We start from the raw sequence: 11342 nt of genomic DNA, 5'->3' as shown, positions 1-11342 counted from the left end.
GCAAATGCTAAATTTCAAGAGGATATTGGGGACAAGACCCAACGCCTACCCAGCCCCTGTGCCCCTGCCTCATGTTGGAAGCCTCTTCCTCTCATACACTATAGTCCCTAAATGTTCATCTTTTGTAATCATATCTGGCGCACCCGGCGATACCTTGTTATGAACGGAAAATTAAATTTATAATGTCGTAGTGTACGCCCATGTCACTCTGCGATTTCTTTTTCAGCAATGTGACAGGGCCGGACTAGGCTAAGAGGAGGGGGGGGGGGGTTGCCAGTGGTGGTCCAGGGGGATGTTCCCCCTGGCGGGGTCAAGGGGCAGAGAGGGGGTCAGGGGGCTTCGCCCCCTGAAGCTGATGGGTAGGTCATATTCTGAGATAGGAAAATGGTCGCTCCTTGCATGAAACGGCGTAAAATAAACAATAATAAAAAATGTTTTAAATAAGTGAGGTACATGTTTAGGCTAGGGGGGGGGGGGGGGGTTGCGCAACCCCCATAACCCCCCCGGTAGTCCGGCCCTGTTGTGAGGACAGATCTCTGATGGTTTGAACGGAAAGGAGTGTACCCTTAAATCTCGAGGCATGCAGTATGCTTTTGTGAGTGTGTGTGTGTGTGTGTGTGTGTGTGAGTGTGTGACTGTGTGTGAGTGTGTGTGTGTGTGACTGTGTGAGAGTGTGTGTGTGTGTGTGTGTGTGTGTGCCAGTGTGGTTGTTTGTGTGTTGGTGTGTGCGCGCGCGTGCGCGCGCGTGTGTGTGTGTGTTGGTGTGGTTGTGTGTGTGTTTGTGTGTGTGTGTGTGTACCCGTATATATCTCTCTCTCACTCTTTCTCTCTCTCGCTCTCTCTCTCTCTTTCTCTCTCGCGCGCGCTCTCTCTCTCTCTCTGTCTGTCTGTCTGTCTCTTTCTCAGTCTCTCTCAGTCTCTCTCTCTCTCTCTCTCTCTCTCTCTCTCTCTCTCTCTCTCTCTCTCTCTCTCTCTCTCTCTCTCTCTCTCTCTCTCTCTCTCTGCGTCTGGGTCCCTGTGAAAAATTACAACCTACACTGCACATTTTTATTTTTACTTTTTGCACTCAGAAACTCTGTGAAAGTTATAGTTCCTACTCACTCCTCTTCAAACCATACATTAATTGAATTCATGAAGCGTTGACAACTCACTCTGTTGCTTTAACCTGTACAGAGTCACTGAAGTGCACCAGCTAATAGACAACCCTTCTTTGCTGGGTATCAGCGGAGGGTCAGTCAACAGGCATGCAAGGTGCTTATTGATAGCAGACCTTAAGGGAAACCTCCATTCCATTGTGCGACTTTTAAACGACCCGTAAGAGTATTTATCGTACGCACATTACGCTATCGTGTGGGCTGAGAGTTATACAAAACAAAATTGTACCTCACTTTTGAGTCAGTGTTTTCATTGGTACAGCAGCAGGGGGGATATACATATATATATATATGATCCCCGCTGATGTGTATAAATTACCTCCCCCACCTCCTCCCATCTCCTTAACGCTTGTTTTATTGGTCGTTTCATCTACTGACATCGTACCGGTATTGGTGTGATATCATGCACTGATAATAATAATAATGATAATAACTGGACAATTTTAAGTGCCTAACCTATGGCTCTAGGCCCTTCACAAAAGAGCATACACAGAATAGAACAATTAAATGTACAACCTAAATAGTTAACCATACGGACAAAAATTACCACATGTACTGTTCACACAATATTCATATATGCTATACACACTATATATATATACACACACTAGATGATTACCCGCTTCGCAGGGTACCGGTGTAACACGAAATTTTTACTCCACGAAAAATTTACTCCGGAGTAAATATTTCGTACGAAATTCTTACTCCGAGTACACTTTTCGTACGAGGAAAGAACTCCCCAAGGCACGAAAAAATTACTCCCTCCACGAAATTTTTACTCCCCATTTGTTTTACTTCCAGTAAAAATCTCGTACACAAAAATGGGATGCGGGCGAAAGGATAATGCCAATAAGTGATCTCGCGCACACGAATGTCGCGCTACCCTCCCTCCACCCCTTCCACCACCAAGACTAACAGGGGACAAGGGAGTAACAATTTCGTACACCTGGCATGGGAGGTTAAATTGCTCGTGTTGGGGTGAAGTAATTCATTCGTTATTGATTCGTCAGGGGAGTAACATTTTTGTACGAAATGTTTATTCGGAACTCACCTGTTTTGGGGATTAATTTTCTCGTGTAATGGGGGAGTGCTTTTTTCGTAAAGGGAGTAACTTTTTCGTACGAAATGTTTACTCCGGAGTAAAAATCTCGTGGGAGTAATTTTCTCGTGTTACACCGCCTTCGCCGGGAAGAAGTAGAGCCGAATACCAGGCTGCGCCTGGGACCCGGCTTTGCCGGGTGTACGCCGGCTTTGCCGGCGCACGAAGGAAAGGAGATAAACGCGCAAAACACTGGAGACCTTCTAAAAATAGTAACGTGCAGTGACCTTCTAAAAATAGTAACGGAATGGGAATATCCGCGCGCCATACGAAGGAAGGGAGGTAAACGCTGAAAACACTGGAGAAGATAAGGAAGAGTTACTGGTAGTGGATCCAGACAAACAAAACAAAAAAAAATCGGTTCAGCGCTGCGCGCTGAGAGCACGTGTTGAAATATCTCATCGACCAGGTTGTGTCCCGGGTGTACCTGAATATGGCCACCAAATTTGAAACAGATCCATCGAGAACCTTGGCCGCGCATCGCGAACAGACACACACACAGACACAAGTCGTATATATAATTATATAGATACCCAGCGAACACTTTCAACAATCATGCCAACTTTGTGGGAGAGGAGTACGTGCAGAAATGGAATGGAAAAGACATTAGGCCGGGTTGGTGTAATACTGTGTGAAAAAGAAAGTTTTCAATTGTTGTTTGAAAGAGCTGAGAGAGGTGCAGTGTCTGACAGAGACTAGAGAGTTCCAGAGTGGTGGTGCAGCACAACAGAAGGTTCTTGCTCCGTGCTGCTTCCCGTTGAAGCGCTCAACTTTTAAGAGGTGCGAATTACATGTGGCACATTTACATTTATTCAGTGTTGCTATCGATATGTGAGGCTGATGGTGTTTTGAATATAATACCTCGTGCTAAATTACTTTGCTATTATGCGGGATACATTTCTGCATTAGTTGTTATTGGGTGGGTAAGAGAGATTGTGAGAGAGAGAGAGAGAGAGAGAGAGAGAGAGAGAGAGGGGGAGGGAGAGGGGGGAGAGAGAGAGGGGGGAGGGAGAGAGAGAGAGAGAGGGGGGGAAGGGAGAGAGAGAGAGAGACTGAGAGAGAGAGAGACTGAGAGACTGAGAGAGAGAGAGAGAGAGAGAGAGAGAGAGACAGACAGACAGACAGACAGACCGTGGCAGACAGACAGACAGAGACAGACAGACAGAAAGACAAACAGACAGACAGACAGACAGACAGAGACCTTCAACTGGATAGAACAATTGAAACAAAATCAACCCATCACTCAATTAATCAATCAATCAATCAATCAAAGTCTCCGCCTGCCTTTCTCTTGTCATGTAGGCTAAGGTTTTGAGTGTCAGTGCATGCAGACGTCCCACAAGGCGAATAAAACCACGCTGCATGATCTCGACCCTGTGACAAGTCTGGTTTGGCCCTACATCTCACACTTAGACTTTTACAAGGGATACGAGCATCCTTCCACTAACCTGATTCAATTTTTTTTAGCATCTTCGCATGGCGTGTGCAATTTTCGCACAGCATGCTTCCAGGGTAAACATCCTTGTGAATCACTATAGATCGAGCGACCCAGAATTCCACTTGGACATTTCAAGTTATATATTATACAAAACAACAACAGCACGGCTGCTTTCTGTGCACTAAGATTGAAAGTTTTGTTCAGTTTGTTGTTGAATTGATTTGGACATGACACCTGTGTCAATCCTGAAGAAGACAAAAAATTCAAGGGAAAAACAACATTTTGTACAGAAAGCGGACATGGTGACAGGCTGTTGCATTTTAGTGTGAGTCCAAGACTGAGGTGGAAGAATATGGTCTTTTCCCATGTAAATTCCAGGACTGATCTATTGTGCACGGTTTTACATGACGGTTTACATGGGTGGGAAGGCACCTTTAACTGTTGAACCACGACAGCTGTGCATGTCAGGGCCTCTGACAAACATGTTCAATCATAAAGCGACATCTGTTCGCACCCTTCCTCTCTCAAAACAAAAATAATGTCTTCCACTAGATGTCAAACGGCCATCCGATAAACAATGTGCTAAACGCTTTTGTGCACACGCGCTTTAGTTTTTATCGGTTTATTTTCACGTTTTTAAGTTCCTTTTTATATTTAGTCAAGTTTTGTTTTAACATGCAGTCATCATTTGACTGAATGGGTTGCGGCAGACTTGGAATGGAGTACGTGTGTGTAAGGCTCTCCATGCTCCCCTATGTATATATATAAGAAGAGCTTCCCTGTTGTATATAGACATAGAAACAAATTATGTATTATTTTATTCATCTTTATTGCTGAGACTAAGATGCTTTGGTTCATTCGTACAAAAGCGTATTCCTTCTCAGATCTTGCCAGGCTAAGTTACGTGTAAAGGAGCGCACGTGTCTGCAAGCATAACAGTTTATTGAATTACATCGTTATTTCTCGTTTAACGGCTTGGTGTTGGTGGTGGTGGTCGTCGTTAAAATGAGGAGGAATGTATCTTTAAGAGGACCCGGATGTTTTGGCTGGCTGTTCTATGTTCCTTGGCCATACAAATTCGACTCAATCAAACAATGTTCGTGATGTACCTTAACTGATTTTAACTCTCTAGCATCTAGCGGTGGCTTCAACATACTGAAGCTTTTACTGCAGGACGTTGACCGAAAAGGCTTGGACGGTGGGGTATGCCATCAGCGTTCTCTAACTGGCCTGCTGGAGCGATATATGGATATGTGTGTATATCCTCATGACTGTGAGTTTTTAGGAAATCATGCATCTATTAGCGGGACCCGTAGAGGCATGTGCCTTTGTTTGTGTACTGCAGGCACACCTCCTTCCCACTGGGTCCCACAGGTCGTCGAATACCGCCGCTTCCCGTCGTGGCCTTGCCGCTTTTGTTGCCAGGAACTTGTTGGGCACGCTCACAGAGAATCACTGTGGACAGGTGGGGGTTGGGGGTTCCCCAAGCAAACCCGCTGGTAGACTGGCGCTAATTCCTGTACTCGTCATCGTAAAGGAGCACCGACTGCCAGGAGAATCTTGCGCCGAGCTCGCCCACCATCTCTGTATAACAGAGGTAAGCTTCGTGGTCGAAGTCCACGGTGTTCATGAGTTTTGCCATTATTTTAGCATTTGCCACGATCCAGTGGCAGGGGGATACTTTCTCCAACTTTGGTTTGTTGGCCAGCTTGAGCGTGACACCTCCCCCGAGTGTCACCTCTTCCTCCACCGCCATAGAAGCCGGTACGAAGTCAACAATTCGTAAATAAGTCTCACCTGGTGAAGCAGACTGTATGGCCATGTTGCCAAGAAGACCCTGGAGCGGTGCCACTTGGTCGGCAGCACGCAACGGCCCTCCCCCGTACTTCTGTTGCAGGTCTGCCACTGCTGCTTTTAATTCCACTATGTGGCCTCGTTTTAACTTAAGGCTTTCCAGGTCCTTTTCTCCTGCATATTTCAAGGCACTGAGGCTTGTGAACTCCTCTTTTTCCAGAACCTCAATTACAGGTTGGGGCAGATTTTTTGCCCAAGAAGTAAAATTGAACTCCATAGTTTTGCAGAACTGAAAATCGCTGAACTTGCTTGCTGGCCGCTGCGCTGCTACTAATGACTTCGGTCCTCGCTCTCTCTCGGACTCCCTTATCTGTTACCATTGTTTCATTCCAGACTGCTCTCCTTCACTCATCACCTCCCCCCTGCCCTCCAACCCTCTTCCATTCCCCGCATTCGTTCCCACGGGACTCTGCTATCACTTCCTCCTGCATTACCTCTACTGACACCTCCTCCCCCGCTCCTTTTGCTGCATATCTGTCTCGTTTAAATAGAGTTTATGGTCGCTGACCGCTCCCTCTAAACTCACACGTATGTTTGTTTGTATGTTTGTATTTATGTGTGTGCGTTCAGTATCATTCTTTTGGGCCTATACAGATTGACTAAATGGTTTGATATTGCTTTACGCGCGATTTGTTTTGTCACTGCGATGACAGAACGTGTTTGTATTAGCAGAGGTAGATTATACAGTTGTGCCCATCATATGCGTTTAAAAATGATCCCCCCTCCCAACCATTAACTCAGTGCCATCACTGAACTTTCTCTAAAAGCCAAAAGGCCTCCTGGAGCGATATGCCGCGATGGGCATCGTTATCGCCCGACCAGAGTGACGTTTGACGACACGTTTATCTACAAACTATGATATTATTTCATGGGTCAAAGAAGGAAACCCCCGTCTCTTTATTTCCTTTGAGTAATTACCAACAACTTTCTGTTCTACAATGGTAAAGTTCTCTGCTTTGCTTGAGGTAGTATTATTTCAACCCAGAGTGTTTTAGTTTGAACCGTTATCGGTAGGGACAATATCTTTAAAGCGGTGGTTTTGGGCGAATATTTTTTTTCTGAGTTCTACGTGTAGATAAAGTATAAACGTAAAGCTCAGGGGAATCTTATTTCATTAACTTTTGTCTGTCTGTATGTCTGTCTCTCTCTCTCTCCCTCCCTGTGTGTGTGAGTGAGTGTGTGAGAGAGAGAGGGAGACTGAGAGAGAGAGAGAGAGAGAGAGAGAGAGAGAGAGAGAGGGAGAGAGAGAGAGAGAGATAGATAGAGAGAGAGAGATAGAGAGAGAGAAGGAGAGAGAGAGAGAGAGAGAGAGAGAGAGAGAGAGAGAGAGAGAGAGAGAGAGAGAGAGGGATGATGATGATGATGATGGAACTTTATTTTTCAAGGATAGAGGTTTAAGGCGACGCCTTTTCTTACAACCGGTCCTTACTTCTAATACAAATGTCTAATAAATGATAAACAAGTAAAGCAACATGACAAATAAACAAAGTAAACGAACGAACCAGCAAACAATCGACAAGTAAGCAAACAAGCAAATAAACATAAACAACAAAATGACAAAGTAAGCAACATACAAATCGAAAGCGAAACATGCAACATGTTAATTGAGGTTACACATGTAAAGTGATCGACGGTAAAATTCACACATACCAACGTTTATACTAATGCTAATAATGATTATATGGTGTAAATGATGATGATGAAGATGTTGATGATAATGATGATGATGATGATGATCAAGTGATGATGATGATGATGATGATAATGATGATGATGATGTTGATGATGATGATGGAAAATCGCAACATAAATTCCACATAATGCATATAATAAAGAACATATATGTGTAATTCATAAAGCTTTGCCAATTGTTGACAGCTACTTGCACGTGTTAAGACCAGTATAGCCATCTAGGTAGACATAAAATGATTATGCAGAGCTTGTTTAAAACTCTTTAGTGAGGTTAATGATCTTATTACAGACGGAATGGAGTTCCACACCAGAGAAGGCTTGACTAGTTTTCAACAAATCAATCCTGGGTATTGGTGGGAGAAAATTGATAGACCCGTACCTTTCGGTGACTCTGTGAAATAGGTCCTGAATATAGATGGGCACTTCGCCATGATATACTTTTTACATCATTACAGTCTTATTAAACTGTAACTGTTTAACTAGCGGCAGGTAGTTTAGATTCTTTAACTTCAAATCAGCTGATAATTGTGGACCATTTAACATGAGGGAGAGAGAGAGGGGGGGGGGGGGTGTGAGTTTAAATATTTAAAAAAAAAATCTTTCTTCGATAAAATAATGATCGCTACGGACTCGGAGAGTGGACAATACCACAGTTTTATCATTTAAGTGTAACGCTTGTGTGGGCTTCACAGAAAGACGGACAGATAAACAAACACGTAGTAATATATGTTTACTATGTACCGCCCCAACCCCCCAACCCCCCCCCCCCCCAGCCCCTACATCCACCTTCCTGCATTTCATTCTTTTCTTTCTTTATTTGGTGTTTAACGTCGTTTTCAACCACGAAGGTTATATCGTGACGGGGAAAGGGGGGAGATGGGATAGAGCCACTTGTCAATTGTTTCTTGTTCACAAAAGCACTAATCAAAAATTTGCTCCAGGGGCTTGCAACGTAGTACAATATATTACCTTACTGGGAGAATGCAAGTTTCCAGTACAAAGGACTTAACATTTCTTATATACTACTTGACTAAAATCTTTACAAAAATTGACTATACATGTATTCTATACAAGAAACACTTAACAAGGGTAAAAGGAGAAACAGAATCCGTTAGTCGCCTCTTACGACATGCTGGGGAGCATCGGGTAAATTCTTCCCCCTAACCCGCGGGGGGTCCCTTCCTGCATATACATAAGACGTAAGCTCACTATATACATAACTGCAGATATTTGTTTATCCCCAGATCAACATAAAAGCTCCACCATATTAGGCACACAACGCTTGCTATCAGTTTTGTAAGTTCCTAATTTTATATTAAAATTGATAAACTTTACGACTTATGCTCATATCTCGATCGTTGCCTTTGTTGGCAATAACGCTCCTAAGCTGGCAAAAGTCAATGTAGATTCCATTTTAGGCAAGCTAAATCGTTAGTATGACTAAAAGGGGTCAACCGAGACTAAACATAAGGAGAGTCAGTTCGCTGTGTACCTGTGCGTTGTGAACACAGAGGGACAGATGGACAGACAGAGACATGCATACATACAGAGGCAGACAGACAGAGTCCAGAATCTACAAAAATCACAAAACCAAACCAACAAATAACGTGTGCAAATATCTGAGATTATTGACACAAAACAAACTTTAAACGCTGTCGCAACTAAGTTTAGCACATACACCACAAGCCATCTTTGTTTTCTTTATTCTCAGGCGACAAGCAAAATCATAACTCCTTCCACCCACGATCAAGGTGCGTGAGAGTGAAATCTTTATGGCTTATAAATTTGGTGATCAATGACCCCCATCTCTTGGATCTCGTCCAGCGGACGTGCGAAGAACGAGGTCCTTAAACCAGCTGTTGCTTTGGGATACATTTCTATACTGATCTTCATAAGAAAAGACACACATTCTTTTATAAAAAAAAAATATATGATTAAACGAAAAACAGATAGACTGCTGACGTTCCAAAATCAAAACCCCCAAAATTAGAAAGTTTAGCTCTAGCTTTTCGACTGTGGGCAGAGGTCGCAATCAACGCATGGTGAGCTAAGTTTTGTTATTGGTTTCATAATTATTTGTCTGTCTGTCCACAATAAAAAACCAAAAGGTCGAAGTACTTGTGAATGTTTTGTTTTGTCAAAAAGTTAAACATTAAACATTGTTTCGGGTTCGCCAGTAATCCTCAGTGAGTTTCAGCACACCGTCCACGCCGGCTGAAACCAAGGTACATGTACTTTCTTTCAATCTTTCTTTCTTTATTTGTTGCTTAACGTCGTTTTCAACCACGAAGGTTATATCGCGACGGGGGAAGGGGGGAGATGGGATAGAGCCACTTGTCCATTGTTTCTTGTTCACAAAAGCACTAATCAAAAATTTGCTCCAGGGGCTTGAAACGTAGTACAATATATTACCTTACTGGGAGAATGCAAGTTTCCAGTACAAAGGACTTACATACTGCTTGACTAAAATCTTTACAAAAATTGACTATATTCTATACAAGAAACACTTAACAAGGGTAAAAGGAGAAACAGAATCCGTTAGTCGCCTCTTACGACATGCTGGGGAGCATCGGGTAAATTCTTTCTCGTCCCAACCAATATGGGACTCCCCCTAACCCGCGGGGGTGTACATGTACTTCACTTTTATCTACAGTAGTACCTGCGATGTAAGGCCCCTCCAATGAGAGCACACAAATCTCAATAAAAGACCAGTCCTTATAAGTTATTATTGTCCCTCGGTCTAAAAACGTGACTATAGTCAATGACCTGCCATGGCAAAACACCTGCAATGTAGGACACTTTTGGCTCGTCCCAAGGATGACACTTTTGGCTCGTCCCAAGGATGACACTTTTGGCTTGTCCCAAGGATGACACTTTTGGCTTGTCCCAAGGATGACACTTTTGGCTTGTCCCAAGGATGACACTTTTGGCTTGTCCCAAGGATGACACTTTTGGCTTGTCCCAAGGATGACACTTTTGGCTTGTCCCAAGGATGACACTTTTGGCTTGTCCCAAGGATGACACTTTTGGCTTGTCCCAAGGATGACACTTTTGGCTTGTCCCAAGGATGACACTTTTGGCTTGTCCCAAGGATGACACTTTTGGCTTGTCCCAAGGATGTCCTTTCATCAGAACTACTTACCAGTTGCACGCTGACTAACAGTAACTACAGTCTTTGTGTCCCTTCAGTGAAGTGAAAAGGAGTTGAATTGGAAAGGATGCGTTGGTTGGTTGGTTGTCTGTTGGGTTTTGACGTCCCTTTGACCTATTAGGCTATGTGGGGCAATTTTGTTTCCTTTCTCAGTCAGGCTACATGGTGGTATCCATTTTTGAAACTATTTACTTTTAGGTCAATCGCAGTAAAATGAAGAATGTACAGCAGGTTGGAACGTGTGGAAAGGATGCGTTCATATGATCTAAGAAACAATGGTCAATTCAAGTTTGCACATTTTAGCTTCACACATTTACCCGCAGAAAGGAATGGCTTCAAATTTTGATGAGAGGCAAATTATGTTTTATTTTGTACTCCGGATGACGTGTATATGAGAATGATTGAGACTCTGTGGTTGAAATGTATATCAAGAACGTATCCGCTTTTATTTCCAACTTCAAAAGGAAGTACCCCCGTACTACCTTGGTGTAGCCATTCTTTCTTTTTCCATTTACCAGGGTAACCATTCCATAACTGAACACAAGAACTGGCGAAGTATTCTGTACATAAACTAGTAACAGCGCATTCTGTTATCCCTACTTACAGAGGATTTTAAAAAAAAGCTGTGTTTCCTTTGCTGATTGGTATAAAAAGGCTGAGCAGTATACTGAAAAGAGGCAAAGATATTCACATACACAGGAGCTAAGTGTTTTACTGCAACAGCTCTTCAAGTCCACAAGCTGTGGCCTAACATTGAAAACGCAACCCCTTAGATCATGTTTATGCCAGAAAATGGCAAAAGTAGAGATAAACTATAAAAACACAATTTTCTGTTTTGTAAAGACAGACAATACATTATTTTTCTTTGTTCTTGTTCTCATACACATTAATTTTGTGCAAAAAGTGTTCTACAAATACTGTTCACCCATTTATGTGCATACAAGAACATGGGAA

The sequence above is a fragment of the Littorina saxatilis genome, linkage group LG1 (assembly GCF_037325665.1).
Source record: "Littorina saxatilis isolate snail1 linkage group LG1, US_GU_Lsax_2.0, whole genome shotgun sequence".
Taxonomy (NCBI): Eukaryota; Metazoa; Mollusca; class Gastropoda; order Littorinimorpha; family Littorinidae; genus Littorina; species Littorina saxatilis.
Note: the sequence above shows the minus strand (reverse complement) of the source record.